General features: G+C 42.4%; 1 pseudogene; it reads right to left on the minus strand.

Annotated features, from left to right (window-relative positions):
• LOC134098370 (cytochrome P450 2K1-like) overlaps positions 1 to 19,934 on the minus strand; it is a 298,065-nt pseudogene that overhangs the window by 193,709 nt on the left and 84,422 nt on the right.

Raw genomic sequence — 19,934 nt, forward strand, 5'->3', positions numbered from 1 at the left:
AATATACTTTGGAATGTTTATTTTTCAAGTCAACATTAACATTGCCTTCAAGTTAAATACCTCAAATACCTTTATACATACTATGGTTATGGTTAGTTATTTAGCAGACGCCTTTGTCCAAAGCGACATACAAATAAATAACAATACAAAATATAGCCGCAAGCGGCGATGGCGGGCCCGAGCACCAGCGGTGCGGAGACCTGTGAGATTTTGGAATCTAACAAAGCAACATGTGCGTGTTGGTGGGCATGTGCATGAGCAACACACATGCCCACCAAATTTGGTCAATTTTCCTGAATGTATGTGTCAGCCACAACAGACAATATGCTAGGTAGCGCTATAGAGTCCCTAAGCCACACCCTAGGCCAGAGCTCTATCTCTGACTATCGATAGCAATAACAGACAGACACAGACAGAGGGGGTAGAGACAAATGGATCAATAGAATAGAATATACACTTTTTTGATCCCGTGAGGGAAATTTATTTCTCTGCATGTAACCCAATTTAACCAAATTAGTGAACACACACAGCACACAGTGAACACACAGTGAGGTGAATCACACACTGACCCAGAGCAGTGAGCTGCCTGCCCAACCAGCGGTGCTGGGGGAGCAGTGAGGGGTTAGGTGCCTTGCTCAAGGGCACTTTAGTGGTGGACTGGTTGGGGATTGAACCGGCAACCTTCCAGTTACAAGCCCCAAGCCCTAACCAGTAGGCCACGGCTGCCCAGAGGGAAGGAGGGAGGGAGGAAAGAGGGAGGGTGTGGGTGTGTGTGTGTGTGTGTGTGTGTGTGTGTGTGTGTGTGTGTGTGTGTGTGTGTGTGTGTGTGTGTGTGTGTGTGTGTGTGTGTGTGTGTGTGTCTGTGTGTGTGTGTGTGTGTCTGTGTGTGTGTGTGTGCGCGCGCGCGTGCGTGCGTGAGAGAGAGAGAGAATGACGGGGGAGGGGTGAGAGAGTGTCTGTGAGTCTGTGTAGAGAAGTAGCAGGGGACGAGAGAGACATGCAGCTGAGAGGGAGAGCACCTACTCCTGCTCAGCTAAATGGATGGAGTATAAGACATATGCAAACACAAATAAACCTAAATACTCACTTACTGTGAACATGGCTAAAGTCAAAATTTCAAAATTGCAGCATAGGTTGATATGATTATAATTATTCGTCAACTCGCTTCAAAATATTTTAGCTAAAACTGTGTCCACCACAATCATTAATGCACTTTTAAAAAACACAAACAACACCAAATTCAAAACTTTGCATATGACTGTCACTACAAACACACTAACTAATACTCCATCAAATTTCATCCAAATTAGTCACTGTTTTCTACCTATAACACCAACTTTCTGTTTCTTTTACAAGACACCTAGATTCAAACCTTCGCCATTTCAATATACTTTTGTATACTTTTTAATATACTATACTCAGAGCAGTGAGCTGCCTGCCCAACCAGCGGCGCTCAGGGAGCAGTCAGGGGTTAGGTGCCTTGCTCAAGGGCACTTCAGCTGTGGACTGGTCAGGGATCGAACCGGCAATCCTCCAGCTACAAGCCCCAAGCCCTAACCAGTAGGCCACGGTTGCCCAAAGTGTGTGTGTGTGTGTGTGTGTGTGTGTGTGTGTGTGTGTGTGTGTGTGTGTGTGTGTGTGTGTGTGTGTGTGTGTGTGTGTGTGTGTGTGTGTGTGTGTGTGTGTGTGTGTGTGTGTGTGTGTGTGTGTGTGTGTGTGTGTGTGTGTGTGTGTGTGTCTGTCTCTTAGTCCATGGGCCAGATGAGATGTCGGTACCACTCAAGGTGGCAAAGGTTGCTTATACTTTTTGAAAACATACATGTCTGTAGTTAACATTTTTGTATGATAGCCCTTCTGGAGTCACAGCTAAATTAGGGTTATCAGCTGTTAAAGTTACCCTCCCCCATTGAAAAAACACATTTTGACACAGGTGCATATCTTGCTATTGGCCTTTGTTAAAGACATATTTACATATTCTATTGTATTATGTTTGGTATCATTTTGAAGGGGACAATCTGAGCTTTCATTCAAGACCTTTTGTGAACACTTTGGACAAGTACAGCCAACCCTGTAGCTCTTCAAACTTTTAATTACACACATTTTCCTGCCATTCCGCCTAAATCATATTTTTTCTTTTAATCCTGTGGCATCAGGGAGCATCAAAGATACAAAATGCAAACATTGCAATACTGGCATGACTCTAAGGATTCAGAAAATGTATCATTTGCCAATATTATCTCATTCTGAGGGGGTGATATTCAGCCTTATATCAGGCATGGCGTTTTTCGAAGAAAGCAGACCAAACAGTAAGCAGACCAAAGTCAGTAAGATTCACACTCATTTTATACATTTTTTTAAACAATGGGAATACAGCATAATCATTTTACATTCAATTAACAACTAGGAACAACCAACAATAGATTTGACATTTGTCAGGTACTGTGAAAATATCATTGTAGGCCTACAATGGTAATAATACAAACAAAATGATATGACATTAATAAAAGATTATACTACTACTAATAATAATGATAATAATACTAAACAGCCTTCAGAACATCAACAGTACTAAAACAGGTCATCATTTTCTGAATCTGACTCCCCAAGTTCAAATGAAGAGTTCTTTTCCAAAACGCTATATCCACCATTTTTTATTTTTTTTTATTTTCATGAATTATTTTTTTAAATGTTGTTTTCCAAGTAATTTCAGAGGAACTGTATTGGGTTATGTTCAGTTGATTTATCTCTACTCAATCAAAACAAAACAACTGCAGTTTTTATTGATATTACCTGAAATACACAATTAAATAACATGAATTATTAATGTTTTCCGAAATGGATTTATAGCATTTTGGAAAATAGCTCTTCAATATTGGCTGTGACTCCTCAGCTTTTTGGTTGCTGCAGGTCTGCAACCTACACATGTCTGTGCAGGACAGTCCATTGGATAGGCATGTGCAACCTGGCAGTTTGCATTAACGCACACACCTGCACGAGAGCATCTCCAAAACCACCTCTGGTGCAGGTGGAGAACGCATCCAGTGAATGGCCAACTTGCCATCATTGGCCATCCATCCATGCTGTGTTGGGCTTGGCACCATTGGAGATGTTTGCAGACAGCCCCTCCAGACTGCTGCTTGGTAGTTGGCCCATTCGATGTGCAGGTAAAGACTGTCTTTACATAAAGGCAGCTGGCTTGATTCAATTACTCCCTTTTTGGCACGAAACAGCTGGTGACGCAGTTCATTAATTTTACCTGTGCTGCTATTAGCTACAGTATGTACATGCAACAGGTAAACTGCTCAATTTTCTGGAAAAGATCCTCAGTTACATTCCACGACTTTCCCAGTTGGTGTCTCGGTATGAGGTGTCCTTTTTCAACATCTTCAGGGCTTTCAACTTGCCTTGACCAGCAAATGCACTGACGGTATCACAGCCCGTGAAGGCGTGTAGGCCAATTAGGCCATCACACACGCCATATCCAATTGAGCCTACCAGTTTAGCAATGTCAACAAAATGAGTGCTATTCTGTGTTCCACATTTCTGATAAATAGGACAGGTGATGTCTGTCTGGAATGCAAGACAAAGCACCATGACATCAGTGTCTTCAGCATTGATAATCATTGACTTTGAGCCTGCATTAGATGCATGCAATGCATGCAGTAGCAAACGCGTGTCAGCTTCCTCGTGCATTGAGTGCAATTCTGTCACTTCCTCACACTTCTCCTTTGTCAGCTTGTAACACGTTTCTTCACAGGTGATGAACAGAATTTTGCCATGCAGCAATTGTCTGTACTGTGGATGTTTCCATTCTTCCACCAGAAACTTGATGAGGCTGCTCTTGTTGGAGGAACTGCAAAAGAATTTCCGCCACTGTCTCACATAGTGTCCACCTACCAAGGTCCCTGTGCTGGAGAGCGGAGTCTGCGCCCTTGTTTACTTGTTCAGCATCTTCGATGGAAGTTTGACGGTAGACATCGAAAACAAAATCTAGCCTCTCACTTTGTGCACCTTCTTGCAGGACTGACATTATTGCTGACTTTGCCACCTGTGCAAAGGTTCTATTGTCGCCATTCATTTTTTGAATAAGTCTCATCCCATCGATGATGCAGATAGATGGTGTTGGGATGTGTTCTGCTGGAGACACATTCTTTTCGAGTTCTCTAGCAAGAACATCCTTCATATTAACATTCAAGACTAGAAAAGGACCCAATATCTTTGAAATTCCTTGACAAGATGACCAAGCAATGCCTCAAAACATTCTCTGATATTAACAAAAAAAGATCTCATGGAAAGAAAGGTCAAGATGTTGTTCTGAAGGCCGACAGAAACCTGTTCAGCCACATGATCCTTGAAAGCAGGAATCTTAATATGAAGGATGTTCTTGCTCACCCAATGCTGATGGCACTTTACGAAAAACAAACAAAGCTGCACTTGCTAGAGAACTCGAAAAGAATGTGTCTCCAGCAGAACACATCCCAACACCATCTACCTGCATCATCGATGGGATGAGACTTATTCAAAAAATGAATGGCGACAATAGAACCTTTGCACAGGTGGCAAAGTCAGCGATGATGTCAGTCCTGCAAGAAGGTGCGCAAAGTGAGAGGCTAGATTTTGTTTGCAATGTCTACCGTCAAACTTCTATCAAAGATGCTGAACAAGTAAACAAGGGCGCAGACTCCGCTCTCCAGCATAGGGACCTTGGTAGGTGGACACTATGTGAGACAGTGGCGGAAATTCTTTTGCAGTTCCTCCAACAAGAGCAGCCTCATCAAGTTTCTGGTGGAAGAATGGAAACATCCACAGTACAGACAATTGCTGCATGGCAAAATTCTGTTCATCACCTGTGAAGAAACTTGTTACAAGCTGACAAAGGAGAAGTGTGAGGAAGTAACAGAATTGCACTCAATGCACAAGGAAGCTGACACGCGTTTGCTACTGCATGCATTGCATGCATCTAATGCAGGCTCAAAGTCAGTGATTATCTGAGTCAACTGGGAAAGTTGAGGAGTTTACCTGTTGCATGTACATACTGTAGCTAATAGCAGCACAGGTAAAATTAATGAACTGCGTCACCAGCTGTTTCGTGCCAAAAAGGGAGTAATTGAATCAAGCCAGCTGCCTTTATGTAAAGACCGTCTTTACCTGCACATCGAATGGGCCAACTACCAAGCAGCAGTCTGGAGGGGCTGTCTGCAAACATCTCCAATGGTGCCAAGCCCAACACAGCATGGATGGATGGCCAATGATGGCAAGTTGGCCATTCACTGGATGCGTTCTCCACCTGCACCAGAGGTGGTTTTGGAGATGCTCTCGTGCAAGTGTGTGCGTTAATGCAAACTGCCAGGTTGCACATGCCTATCCAATGGACTGTCCTGCACAGACATGTGTAGGTTGCAGACCTGCAGCAACCAAAAAGCTGAGGAGTCACAGCCAATATTGAAGAGCTATTTTCCAAAATGCTATAAATCCATTTCGGAAAACATTAATAATTCATGTTATTTAATTGTGTATTTCAGGTAATATCAATAAAAACTGCAGTTGTTTTGTTTTGATTGAGTAGAGAGTAAAGAGATTATTTAAAAAAAATAATTCATGAAAATAAAAAAAAATAAAAAATGGTGGATATAGCGTTTTGGAAAAGAACTCTTCATTTGAACTTGGGGAGTCAGATTCAGAAAATGATGACCTGTTTTAGTACTGTTGATGTTCTGAAGGCTGTTTAGTATTATTATTAGTATTATTATCATTATTATTAGTAGTAGTATAATCTTTTATTAATATCATATCATTTTGTTTGTATTATTACCATTGTAGGCCTACAATGATATTTTCACAGTACCTGACAAATGTCAAATCTATTGTTGGTTGTTCTTAGTTGTTAATTGAATGTAAAATGATTATGCTGTATTCCCATTGTTTAAAAAAATTTATAAAATGAGTGTGAATCTTACTGACTTTGGTCTGCTTACTGTTTGGTCTGCTTTCTTCGAAAAACGCCATGCCTGATATAAGGCTGAATATCACCCCCTCAGAATGAGATAATATTGGCAAATGATACATTTTCTGAATCCTTAGAGTCATGCCAGTATTGCAATGTTTGCATTTTGTATCGTTGATGCTCCCTGATGCCACAGGATTAAAAGAAAAAATATGATTTAGGCGGAATGGCAGGAAAATGTGTGTAATTAAAAGTTTGAAGAGCTACAGGGTTGGCTGTACTTGTCCAAAGTGTTCACAAAAGGTCTTGAATGAAAGCTCAGATTGTCCCCTTCAAAATGATACCAAACATAATACAATAGAATATGTAAATATGTCCTTAACAAAGGCCAATAGCAAGATATGCACCTGTGTCAAAATGTGTTTTTTCAATGGGGGAGGGTAACTTTAACAGCTGATAACCCTAATTTAGCTGTGACTCCAGAAGGGCTATCATACAAAAATGTACAGACATGTATGTTTTCAAAAAGTATAAGCAACCTTTGCCACCTTGAGTGGTACCGACATCTCATCTGGCCCATGGACTATCTGTGTCTCTAGAAAGCCGCGCGTGTGTCAATGTGTGTGTGTTAGTTAGGGAGGACCCGAGAAGGGGGGTGACAGAGTGCGTGCGTGTGTCTGTTAGTTGCAACAGAGAGAGAGGCAGAGAAGGACAGAGAGGAGGGGCTGTGTGATTGGGCAAATATGAAATTAAAAATAACTCACTTTCTGTTAACATGGTTAAAATCAAAATTGCAGCATAGCTTGATATGATTATAATCATTCATCAACTCGCTTCAAAATATTTTAGCTAAAACTGTATCCACCACAATCATTAATGCGCTTTTAAAAATCACAAACAACACCAAATTCAAAACTTTGTATATGACTGTCACTACAAACACACTAACTAATACTCCATCAAATTTCATCCAAATTAGTCACTGTTTTCTGCCTATAACACCAACTTTTTGTTTCTTTTATAAGACACCTAGATTCAAACCTTCGCCATTTCAATATACTTTTGAAATTCAAAAATCTGGTCGCAATTCCTCTCGGGCAACCCCTCAAGATCATTTTACTGCTGAAAGGACATATTTCGATAAACCGTCTAGGAGAAGTGTTTCAAAATACGTGATGTGCAAAAATCATAATCATAATCATAACTCAAATTCCTCTAAGATTTACTATATCATTTAAATGTAAAAGTTGTTCAGATTAGTACAACACATATGCCCACCAAATTTGGTTCATTTTCGTGCATGTATGTGTCAAACACAACAGAAACCGCGCTAGGTGGCGCTATAGAGTCCCTGAGCCACACCCTAGGCCAAAGCTCTGTCTCTGAGTTTCGATTGCAATTCTACAAATGGCTGCCAAATTACAAGAGTTTTAGAGCATGCCAAGTTGGTGAAAAAAAAAAAACAGGTAAGACGGAAAAAGAATAATAATAATAATAATAATAAATATAGCCGCAAGCGGCGATGGCGGGCCCGAGCACCTGCGGTGCGGAGACCTGTGACATTTCGGAATCTAACAAAGCAACATGTGCGTGTTGGTGGGCATGTGCATGAGCAACACACATGCCCACCAAATTTGGTCAATTTTCCTGAATGTATGTGTCAACCACAACAGACAACATGCTAGGTGGCACTATAGAGTCCCTAAGCCACACCCTAGGCCAGAGCTCTATCTCTGACTATCGATAGCAATAACGCACAAGCCCACCAAATTTGGTTCATTTTCGTGAATGTGTGTGTCAACCACAACAGACAATGCGCTAGGTGGCGCTATACAGTCCCTAAGCCACACCCGAGGCCAGAGCTCTGTCTCTGAATAACTATAGCATTAACACACATGCCCACCAAATTTGGTTCATTTGGGTGAATGTACGTGTCAACCACAACAGACAATGCTCTAGGTGGCGCTATAGAGTCCCTAAGCCACACCCTAGGCCAGAGCTCTATCTCTGACTATCGATAGCAATAACGCACAAGCCCACCAAATTTGGTTCATTTTCGTGAATGTGTGTGTCAACCACAACAGACAATGCGCTAGGTGGCGCTATACAGTCCCTAAGACACCCTTGGCCAGAGCGCTGTCTCTGAATAGCTATAGCAATAACAGATATGCCAACCAAATTTGGTTCATTTTCGTGAATGTATGTTTCAACCACAACAGACAATGCACTAGGTGGCGCTATAGAGTCCCTAAGCCACACCCGAGGCCAGAGCTCTGTCTCTGAATAACTTTAGCAATAACACACATGCCCACCGAATTTGGTTCATTTTCATGAATGTATGTGTCAACCACAACAGACAATGCGCTAGGTGGCGCTCTAGAGTCCCTAAGCCACACTCTAGGCCAGAGCTCTGTCTCTGACTAGTGGTAGCAATAACACACAAGCCCACCACATTTGATTAATTTTCGTGAATGTATGTGACAACTACAACAGCCTATATGCTAGGTGGCGCTATAGAGTCCCTAAGCCACACCCTTGGCTAGAGCTCTGTCTCTGACTAGCAATAGCAATAACACACATGCCCACCAAATTTGGTTCAGTTTCGTGAATGTATGTGACAACTACAACAGCCTATATGCTATGTGGCGCTATAGAGTCCCTAAGCCACACCCTTGGCTAGAGCTCTGTCTCTGACTAGCAATAGCAATAACACACATGCCCACCAAATTTGGTTCAGTTTCGTGAATGTATGTGTCAACCACAACAGACAATGCGCTAGGTGGCGCTCTAGAGTCCCTAAGCCACACTCTAGGCCAGAGCTCTGTCTCTGACTAGTGGTAGCAATAGCACACAAGCCCACCACATTTGATTAATTTTCGTGAATGTATGTGACAACTACAACAGCCTATATGCTAGGTGGCGCTATAGAGTCCCTAAGCCACACCCTTGGCTAGAGCTCTGTCTCTGACTAGCAATAGCAATAACACACAAGCCCACCAAATTTGGTTCATTTTCGTGAATGTTTGTGTCAACCACAACAGATAACGTGCTGCTAGGTGGCGCTATAGAGTCCCTAAGCCACACCCTTGGCTAGAGCTCTGTCTCTGACTAGCAATAGCAATAACACACATGCCCACCAAATTTGGTTCATTTTCGTGAATGTTTGTGTCAACCACAACAGATAACGTGCTGCTAGGTGGCGCTATAGAGTCCCAAAGCCACACCTTAGGCCAGAGCTCTGTCTCTGACTAGCAGAAGCAATTCCACATATAGCTGCCAAATTACATCCAATTCAAAACCTTTTTTCTGCCTATAACACCAACTTCCTGTTTCTTAATAAAACGCCATAATTCAAACCTTCGCCATTTCGATATACTTTTGAAATTCAAAAATCTGGTCGCAATTCCTCTCGGGCAACCCCTCAAGATCATTTTACTGCTTATATGACATGATTTCGATACACCGTCTAGGAGAAGTGTTTCAAAATACGTGATGTGCAAAAATCATAATCATAATCATAACTCAAATTATTCTAAGATTTACTATATCGTTTAAATGTAAAAGTTGTTCAGATTAATACAACACATATGCCCACCAAATTTGGTTCATTTTCGTGCATGTATGTGTCAAACACAAGAGAAACCGCGCTAGGTGGCGCTATAGAGTCCCTGAGCCACACCCTAGGCCAAAGCTCTGTCTCTGAGTATCACATGGAATTCTACATATGCCTGCCAAATTACAAGAGTTTTAGAGCATGCCAAGTTGGTGAAAAAAGGAATTCGGTAAGACGGAAAAAACTATAATAATAATAATAATAATAATCTGAGCAAAAACAATAGGGCCTTGCACCTACGGTGCAGCCGCTGCTACAGCGGCCGCACCTCGGTGCTCGGGCCCTAAATATAGCCGCAAGCGGCGATGGCGGGCCCGAGCACCTGCGGTGCGGAGACCTGTGACATTTCGGAATCTAACAAAGCAACACGTGCGTGTTGGTGGGCATGTGCATGAGCAACACAAATGCCCACCAAATTTGGTCAATTTTCTTGAATGTTTGTGTCAACCACAACAGACAACACACTAGTTGGCGCTATAGAGTCCCTAAACCACACCCTAGGCCAGAGCTCTATCTCTGACTATCGATAGCAATAACGCACAAGCCCACCGAATTTGGTTCATTTTCGTGAATGTGTGTGTCAACCACAACAGACAATGCGCTAGGTGGCTGACCTTAGGCCAGAGCTCTGTCCCTGACTAGCAGAAGCAATTCCACATGTAGCTGCCAAATTACATCCAATTTATAACCTATTTTCTGCTTATAACACCAACTTCCTGTTTCGTAATAAGACGCCATAATTCAAACCTTCGCCATTTCGATATGCTTCGAAAATTCAAAAATCTGTTCGCAATTCCTCTCGGGCAAACCCTCAAGATCCTTTTACTGCTCATATGACATGATTTCGATAAACCGTCTAGGATAAGTGTTTCAAAATACATGATGTGCAAAAATCATAATCATAATCATAACTCAAATTTGTTTAAGATTCACTATGTAGTGTAAATGTAAAAGTTTTTTAGATTTATACAACACATCTGCCTACCAAATTTGGTTCATTTTCATGCATGCACATGTCAACCACAACAGACAGCGCGATAGGTGGTGCTATAGACCCCCTGAGCCACACCCTAGGCCAGGGCTCTGTCTCTCAGTATCAAATGCAATTCTACATATGCCTGCCAAATTACAAGAGTTTTGGAGCATGCCAAGTCGGTGAAACGGCCAAACGGGCTAAGACGAAGAGAGAATAATAATATTGTGTGTGTGTGTGTGTGAGTGTGTGAGTGAGTGAGTGAGTGAGTGAGTGAGTGAGTAACCAGGAGTCCCTAAGCCACACGCTAGGCCAGGGCTCTGTCTCAGACTAGAGGTGGCAACACACAAGGCAAAGACAACTTTTTATGAGGATTAGAACTTGGGTCTTACTCAGTCAGTCCCCAATTCAATCACAAAAATGACTTAACCTGAATAAAATCTTTATACACATGATCTTTTTTTTACCTTTTACTTTGCATCACACTGTCATTCTTGACTTGTGTGTGTGTGTGTGTGTGTGTGTGTGTGTGTGTGTGTGTCTGTGTCTGTGTCTGTGTCTCTGTGTGGAGAGCGGGGGGAAGGAAAGAAACAAGGAGGGGGAGAGTGGGTGAGCCACAGTGAGGGAGCGGCTAGGTAGTTCTGTGTGTAACACGCGCGGGCAGCAAGGAGCGGATAGGAGAGACCATAGTCATATGAAAACTAGAGATGCACCGATCGATCGGCCGCCGATCAGAATCGGCCGATTTTCACGTGATCGGCCACGACCGGCGACCGGCCGGTCAGTCTGAGACATGCCGATTTTATGCCGGTCAAATGCACTCGCACCTACTTGTAACGACATCACACAGCTGAGTTAGCAAAGTTTGATGAAGCTAGCAAAGGCTAACACTCAGGGCTGGATAAAGCGCTAATGCTGAGTTTTTCTATGCAGCGAACGCTGTGCTTTGCCATATTGCGTGGAATTTACTAAGCTGTCACTTCAGGTTACGTAAACAGCGCACATCACCGCCCGTCCTTGCCGCTAATTGCGTGCTCACAGCTGAACCACAAGCGCTGTCAACAAGCAGCAACATAGCCACGGCAGGAATAAACATCGTTTTGCTTCGGTTTGCCACCTTAGCATGTGTTCTTTCACACTAATACAACAACAAAGTCCGATTTACACATTTAGAGGTTTATTTCATTACCTTTTGTCTACTCACGCCTGTATATTTCTTCTAAATTCGCCAAAAGTAAGCATTCTAACATGTCATACACTACCGCGACCGTGATACAAAACATATCATGTGTGGTGTCGTTGGAAAGCTGTTTCTCCTGCATGACGTTATGCCATCCAAATATGGACACTTCCTTTGTATCCGCAAGCAATCGCGAAAGTTCAAAGAAGAGTGTAGTAGACTGAGTTTGCATGCCATTGGCTGTGTTTCAAGGCTGTTATCTCAAAATTAGCTTTTTGTAATTTTCCAACATCTCTGTGTAGCCTATGTAGCACCTATACACCAAACTTTCCAGTTATACACTTATCAGTATTCTGAAGATATTTACAGTTGGATATTGTATGTGAGAAGAAAAAAATAGTAGTCCTACAGTGCATTTCTATTAGTAGTGTGTGAAATGAATGTCCCACACTGGGAATACTGCAGCTGAAGAAGACTTGAAGAAGAATCTGTCTATTCACATTTTTTTTTACCAGCCATTGATAAGTTGATTACATTTCTATATTAACATGTTGTATCAAAGAAAGGATAGAAAATAACTCTTTTTGTGTGCTGTAAAGTGGTTAGAAGATGCAAATCGGAATCGGCTAAAATCGGTATCGGCAGGTCAAATTCTATGAAAAATCGGAAATCGGAATCGGCCAAAAAATTGCAATCGGTGCATCTCTAATGAAAACCTAAATAACTCACTTTCTGTTAATGTGGTTTACGTCGAAATTGCAGCATAGGTTGATATGATTATCATTATTCATCAACTCGCTTCAAAATATTTTAGCTAAAACTGTGTCCACCACAATCATTAATGCGCTTTTAAAAATCACAAACAACACCAAATTCAAAACTTTGTATATGACTGTCACTACAAACACACTAACTAATACTCCATCAAATTTCATCCAAATTAGTCACTGTTTTCTGCCTATAACACCAACTTTTTGTTCCTTTTATAAGACACCTAGATTCAAACCTTCGCCATTTCAATATACTTTTGAAATTCAAAAATCTGGTCGCAATTCCTCTCAGGCAACCCCTCAAGATCATTTTAGTGCTTAAATGACATAATTTCGATAAACCGTCTAGGAGAAGTATTTCAAAATACATGATGTGCAAAAATAAGAAAATCTCACATAATTCAAATTCTTCTAAGATTCACTATATAGTTTGAATGTAAAACTTATTCAGAATAATACAACACACATGTCCACCAAATTTGGTTCATTTCCGTGAATGTATGTGTCAACCACAGTAGACGGCGCGCTAGGTGGCGCTATAGAGTCCCTGAGCCACACCCTAGGCCAAACCTTTGTCTCTAAGTACAGTTAACAATTCCACATCTAGATGCCAAATTACAAGAGTTTTAGTGCATGTCAAGTTAGTGAAAAAGGGCGAAAAAGTTAAGAGTAAGAGGAATAGAAGTATAATAATAATAATAAATATAGCCGCAAGCGGCGATGGCGGGCCCGAGCACCTGCGGTGCGGAGACCTGTGACATTTCGGAATCTAACAAAGCAACATGAGGCGTGTTGGTGGGCATGTGCATGAGCAACACACATGGCCACCAAATTTGGTCAATTTTCTTGAATGTATGTGTCAACCAGAACAGACAACGCGCTAGGTGGCGCTATAGAGTCCCTAAGCCACACCCTAGGCCAGAGCTGTTTTTCACTAGCGGCAGTTATAACACACAAGCTCATGAAATTTGATTCATTTTTGTGAATGTAAATGTCAGCCCAAAACGGCTAACACGCTAGGTGGCGCTATAGAGTCCCTAAGCCACACCCTCAATAGCGATCGCAATAACACATGTGTCCACCAAATTTGGTTCATTTTCGTGAATGTATGTTTCAACCACAACAGACAACGCACTAGGTGGCGCTATAGAGTCCCTAAGCCACACCCTAGGCCAAAGCTCTGTCTCTGACTAGCGATAGCAATAACACATAAGTCCACCAAATTTGGTTCATTTTCATGAATGTTTGTGTCAACCACAACAGATAACGTACTACTAGGTGGCGCTATAGAGTCCCTAAGCCACACCCTAGGCCAGAGCTCTGTCTCTGACTAGCGATAGCAATAACACATAAGTCCACCAAATTTGGTTCATTTTCGTGAATGTTTGTGTCAACCACAACAGATAACGTGCTACTAGGTGGCGCTATAGAGTCCCTAAGCCACACCTTAGGCCAGAGCTCTGTCTCTGACTAGCAATAGCAAAAACACATAAATCCACCAAATTTGGTTCATTTTCGTGAATGTTTGTGTCAACCACAACAGATAACGTGCTACTAGGTGGCGCTATAGAGTCCCGAAGCCACACCTTAGGCCAGAGCTCTGTCTCTGACTAGCGATAGCAATAACACATAAGTCCACCAAATTTGGTTCATTTTCGTGAATGTTTGTGTCAACCACAACAGATAACGTGCTACTAGGTGGCGCTATAGAGTCCCTAAGCCACACCTTAGGCCAGAGCTCTGTCCCTGACTAGCAGAAGCAATTCCACATGTAGCTGCCAAATTACATCCAATTTATAACCTATTTTCTGCTTATAACACCAACTTCCTGTTTCGTAATAAGACGCCATAATTCAAACCTTCGCCATTTCGATATGCTTCGAAAATTCAAAAATCTGTTCGCAATTCCTCTCGGGCAAACCCTCAAGATCCTTTTACTGCTCATATGACATGATTTCGATAAACCGTCTAGGATAAGTGTTTCAAAATACATGATGTGCAAAAATCATAATCATAATCATAACTCAAATTTGTTTAAGATTCACTATGTAGTGTAAATGTAAAAGTTGTTTAGATTTATACAACACATCTGCCTACCAAATTTGGTTCATTTTCATGCATGCACATGTCAACCACAACAGACAGCGACAGCGACAGCGCGATAGGTGGTGCTATAGACCCCCTGAGCCACACCCTAGGCCAGGGCTCTGTCTCTCAGTATCAAATGCAATTCTACATATGCCTGCCAAATTACAAGAGTTTTGGAGCATGCCAAGTTGGTGAAACGGCCAAACGGGCTAAGACGAAGAGAGAATAATAATATTGTGTGTGTGTGTGTGTGTGAGTGTGTGAGTGTGTGAGTGAGTGAGTGAGTAGCCGTTGACTGACTGAACGCCGCCTCATCCGCGGCTAGGTTTAACCGGCCATTCCCCGGCTAGGTCAGTGAGGACAAGAGGCGCGATATTCCAAAGCCGCCTCGGTGTAGGCGTAAACATGTAAGAACTGGGTGTGAAGTTGAACAGTGACGTACAACAACATAGGCGTCGAAGTCTCGTGACACTACTGTCATTCTCAAAACAGCGCAGCTCTCTGTCAAGTTCTCTGCTCCTCCGTTTGATATTTCTAGATCTTCTGACTAAGTTTACTACTTATCCAAACTGACGACATCACCACTGTCACTAAATATAAAGCAAACATTGATTTTCACTCGGTGCTATTCACTGACCGTAAAAAAGTGTCATTAGTAGCCTATGCAGTATGCAACTGTTCTATACAGTCTGGTATGCACTGTTGTTTGTGGCTAGCTAGACTTGCTAGCTCGATGTGACAATATTGTAGCGCGGCTCGGATATGCTTGTGTTACGTTCATGCAAGGGGGAAATGTAGCCTACGGCTAAGATGGTTAAGCAGCCTGTTGTCATAAGATAGTTGACTGTTACGCATTATATAGGTGTACTAGACTAGTCAGCTGATGTGTTGTGGGATAAGGGGTTTATGCCACGGGGATCTTAAACAGGCCACTTCCATGTAATGTCATTCCTCATATTCATCTGGTAATAAACATTTCCTAACAGAGTAATTCTTGCCTCGTCACAATATCAACTCTCCACTCATTCCGCTTGGACTAATGCATACCTTTCACTGCCTCACGTCTGCCAGGTTCCAAACTGTCTTCCTAACAGCAGTTACAATCAGTATATTTGTGATAACAACAAAACAGCTCTGCAAAGTTTAAACCAACGATGCTAATCGCGACTAGCGATTAGCCATTTAAAATGCAGAGCCTACCCTCATAAGGAGACCTCTCCAATTCAGAAAAATGCATTAAACTAAAATTGGACAACGTTGTTATGTTTCTTAAACCTTAGGGTGGGTATGATATAGGCCTAGCCTACATGCTTTAACGAAATACGTTGTCAATGGTTATTTGAGCAAGCTAGCCAAGGTCTAGCTAATTTATCCTGGCTGTAGATAAAGCAGGATGGCTATGTTTTCCCAATATGTTAGCAATTAATAAATAAATGCTGAGATGTTTGGCGATTTAATTGACATTTGAAAGAACAGTGTGCTAGATGGACCACAAGAACCAGTGTTAATATGTGAACAGTATGATGATGATCTGACAGCTGTGCTCAGCATACAGTCAGTCAGCTGTTTGCTGATTTTAAGTCTTTCAGCAGTGTGTGCACAACTCTCGTTGTTGACAGCTCCGCCCATGTCTCAGCTAGCCGCCGCATAGCCGCCTCGCGTGCTCACTGCAGTCGCCCCGGGAATATGTGTACCCTCAGGGGAGGACAATTGGCAGCGTAAATCACCTCGGCGATTAGCCGGCTATCAGTGAGTACAATCGGGACTAGCCGGCTAAAAGCCCGTGCATCGCCGGCTATCTGTGCAGTCAGTAAACGGCTAGTGAGTGAGTGACCAGGAGTCCCTAAGCCACACGCTAGGCCAGGGCTCTGTCTCAGACTAGAGGTGGCAACACACAAGGCAAAGACAAATTTTTATGAGGATTAGAACTTGGGTCTTACTCAGTCAGTCCCCAATTCAATCACAAAAATGACTTAACCTGAATAAAATCTTTATACACATGATCTTTTTTTTACCTTTTACTTTGCATCACACTGTCATTCTTGACTCTGTGTGTGTGTGTGTGTGTGTGTGTGTGCGTGTGTGTGTGTGTGTGTGTGTGTGTGTGTGTGTGTGTGTGTCTGTATCTGTAGCCGTTAACTGACTGAACGCCGCCTCATCCGCGGCTAGGTTTAACCGGCCATTCCCCGGCTAGGTCAGTGAGGACAAGAGGCGCGATATTCCAAAGCCGCCTCGGTGTAGGCGTAAACATGTAAGAACTGGGTGTGAAGTTGAACAGTGACGTACAACTACATAGGCGTCGAAGTCTCGTGACACTACTGTCATTCTCAAAACAGCGGTGCAGCTCTCTGTCAAGTTCTCTGCTCCTCCGTTTGATATTTCTAGATCTTCTGACTAAGTTTACTCTACTTATCCAAACTGACAACATCACCACTGTCACTATATATAAAGCAAACATTGATTTTCACTCGGTGCTATTCACTGACCGTAAAAAAGTGTCATTAGTAGCCTATGCAGTCTGGTATGCACTGTTGTTTGTGGCTAGCTAGACTTGCTAGCTCGATGTGACACAATATTGTAGCGAGGCTCGGATATGCTTGTGTTACGTTCATGCAAGGGGGAAATGTAGCCTACGGCTAAGATGGTTAAGCAGCCTGTTGTCATAAGATAGTTGACGGTTACGCATTATATAGGTGTAGGCTAGACTAGTCAGCTGATGTGTTGTGGGATGCCACCCATGTTGTGGGATATAGCCACGGGGATCTTAAACAGGCCACTTCCATGTAATGTCATTATTATTCATCTGGTAATAAACATTTCCTAACAGAGTAATTCTTGCCTCATCACAATATCAACTCTCCACTCATCCGCTTGGACTGTGCATTATAGCCTACCTTTCACTGCCTCACGTCTGCCAGGTTCCAAACTGTCTTCCTAACAGCAGTTACAATCAGTATTTTTGTGATAACAACAAAACAGCTCTGCAAAGTTTAAACCAACGATGCTAATCGCGACTAGCGATTAGCCATTTAAAATGCAGAGCCTACCCTCATAAGGAGACCTCTCCAATTCAGAAAAATGCATTAAACTAAAATTGGACAACGTTGTTATGTTTCTTAAACCTTAGGGTGGGTATGATATAGGCCCAGCCTACATGCTTTAACGAAATACGTTGTCAATGGTTATTTGAGCAAGCTAGCCAAGGTCTAGCTAATTTATCCTGGCTGTAGATAAAGCAGGATAGGCTATGTTTTCCCAATATGTTAGCAATTAATAAATAAATGCTGAGATGTTTGGCGATTTAATTGACATTTGAAAGAACAGTGTGCTAGATGGACCACAAGGACCAGTGTTAATATGTGAACAGTATGATGATGATCTGACAGCTGTGCTCAGCATACAGTCAGTCAGCTGTTTGCTGATTTTAAGTCTTTCAGCAGTGTGTGCACAACTCTCGTTGACAGCTCCGCCCATGTCTCAGCTAGCCGCCGCATACCCGGCTAGCGTGCTCACTGCAGTCGCCCCGGGAATATGTGTACCCTCAGGGGAGGACAATTGGCAGCGTAAATCACCTCGGCGATTAGCCGGCTATCAGTGAGTACAATCGGGACTAGCCGGCTAAAAGCCCGTGCATCGCCGGCTATCTGTGCAGTCAGTAAACGGCTTGTGTCTCTGTGTGGAGAGCGGGGGAGGAGAGAGAGACATCCAGCTGGGAGAGAGGGGAAAGTGTGAATAACTGTGGGGGGAAGGAAAGAAACAAGGAGGGGGAGAGTGGGTGAGCCACAGTGAGGGAGCGGCTAGGTAGTTCTGTGTGTAACACGCGCGGGCAGCAAGGAGCGGATAGGAGAGACCATAGTCATATGAAAACCTAAATAACTCACTTTCTGTTAATGTGGTTTACGTCGAAATTGCAGCATAGGTTGATATGATTATCATTATTCATCAACTCGCTTCAAAATATTTTAGCTAAAACTGTGTCCACCACAATCATTAATGCGCTTTTAAAAATCACAAACAACACCAAATTCAAAACTTTGTATATGACTGTCACTACAAACACACTAACTAATACTCCATCAAATTTCATCCAAATTAGTCACTGTTTTCTGCCTATGACACCAACTTTTTGTTCCTTTTATAAGACACCTAGGTTCAAACCTTCGCCATTTCGACTTCGACTACATGTTTGACTATAGGCCTACTGATAACATATAGCCTGCCCCCTTACAGTCCTCTAGCTCTAGTCCTGTACAATAATATATAATAGTGAATAGGCCTATTGATGATGCTGTTTGAAGAGGTTGCTTGATGATATTTAAGTTCCAAAGAAAATCAAATTGCACCACTTTCTCTCCTTCCAAAGTAACATGTCCTATCCTCCTAAAAATAAATGTCTGGCCCTACTGTTATAGGCTACATCACTTGTTCAAGTGCACACACTAAATGGAGAGCTAGGATTAAAATTCAGATTGTACCTTTAAATAGGCGACTTTTTCATCTATCAGCACAATGCTACAGGCCATTTCCACTAAAGAAAAAATCAGCTCAATATTATGTGCAAGACATGTTTACCAAGCATGCCAACGTGTTAATCTGTTAGCACTATCGTCATACGTTTTCTCATAGTGAGATGGCTATCCCGAAATATGTTTTGAATGACATGGGGCGCACGGAGATGAAAGGCTGGAAAAACGCGAAATGACTAGGTGTTAACTAAACGATTTACTGTAGTTTACCTAAGGTAGACAGGCTTTGTGGCTAAAACGATGAAAACCAGTCGGCTAGTCTGTCTCAGCTAACTTCAGGCACTGTAGACTAGTTTACACGCGCAGAAATTAAAAGTCGCCATCACGAGATTGTTGTCATTATCGGAAAATCCGGACACGTCAAACTGGATGCGAACGAGTGGAAAAGCCAACAACACTATTGGCCTCACAAGAGAGTTGATGGGCAAAATGCTACGTCTTTTAAATAAATAATTTGAGCTTTACCGTTTCATGCCTAACGACAGCAAATTTCGAGGTAGCCCATCATAGCCCAGGTTATTAATGCATAGGATAGCCTAATTAAACTAGGCTGTAAGTGATGGCAGATCAGAAAAAACGTGTTGAAGTCTACCCAGAGCATGTTTGCAAACGTATGCAAAGGGATAAACTATGTTCATACCATCTTAAATCCTTTCAAAAACTAGGACTAGGCAGTCTGCCTATGCTGTTTGCATGGGTATGGTAGAGTTGCAGGAATAAATCGTTTGTTATATCGTTGCTTCTAGCCTCGTATGGTTTCACGCAGGGATCCCACACACATTGCACGACTGCTCATATGAATCCGTGGCACCAAACTAACGTATTTCCAGATAGGGGAAA

This window comes from Sardina pilchardus, chromosome 12 (genome assembly GCF_963854185.1).
Source record: "Sardina pilchardus chromosome 12, fSarPil1.1, whole genome shotgun sequence".
Taxonomy (NCBI): domain Eukaryota; kingdom Metazoa; phylum Chordata; class Actinopteri; order Clupeiformes; family Clupeidae; genus Sardina; species Sardina pilchardus.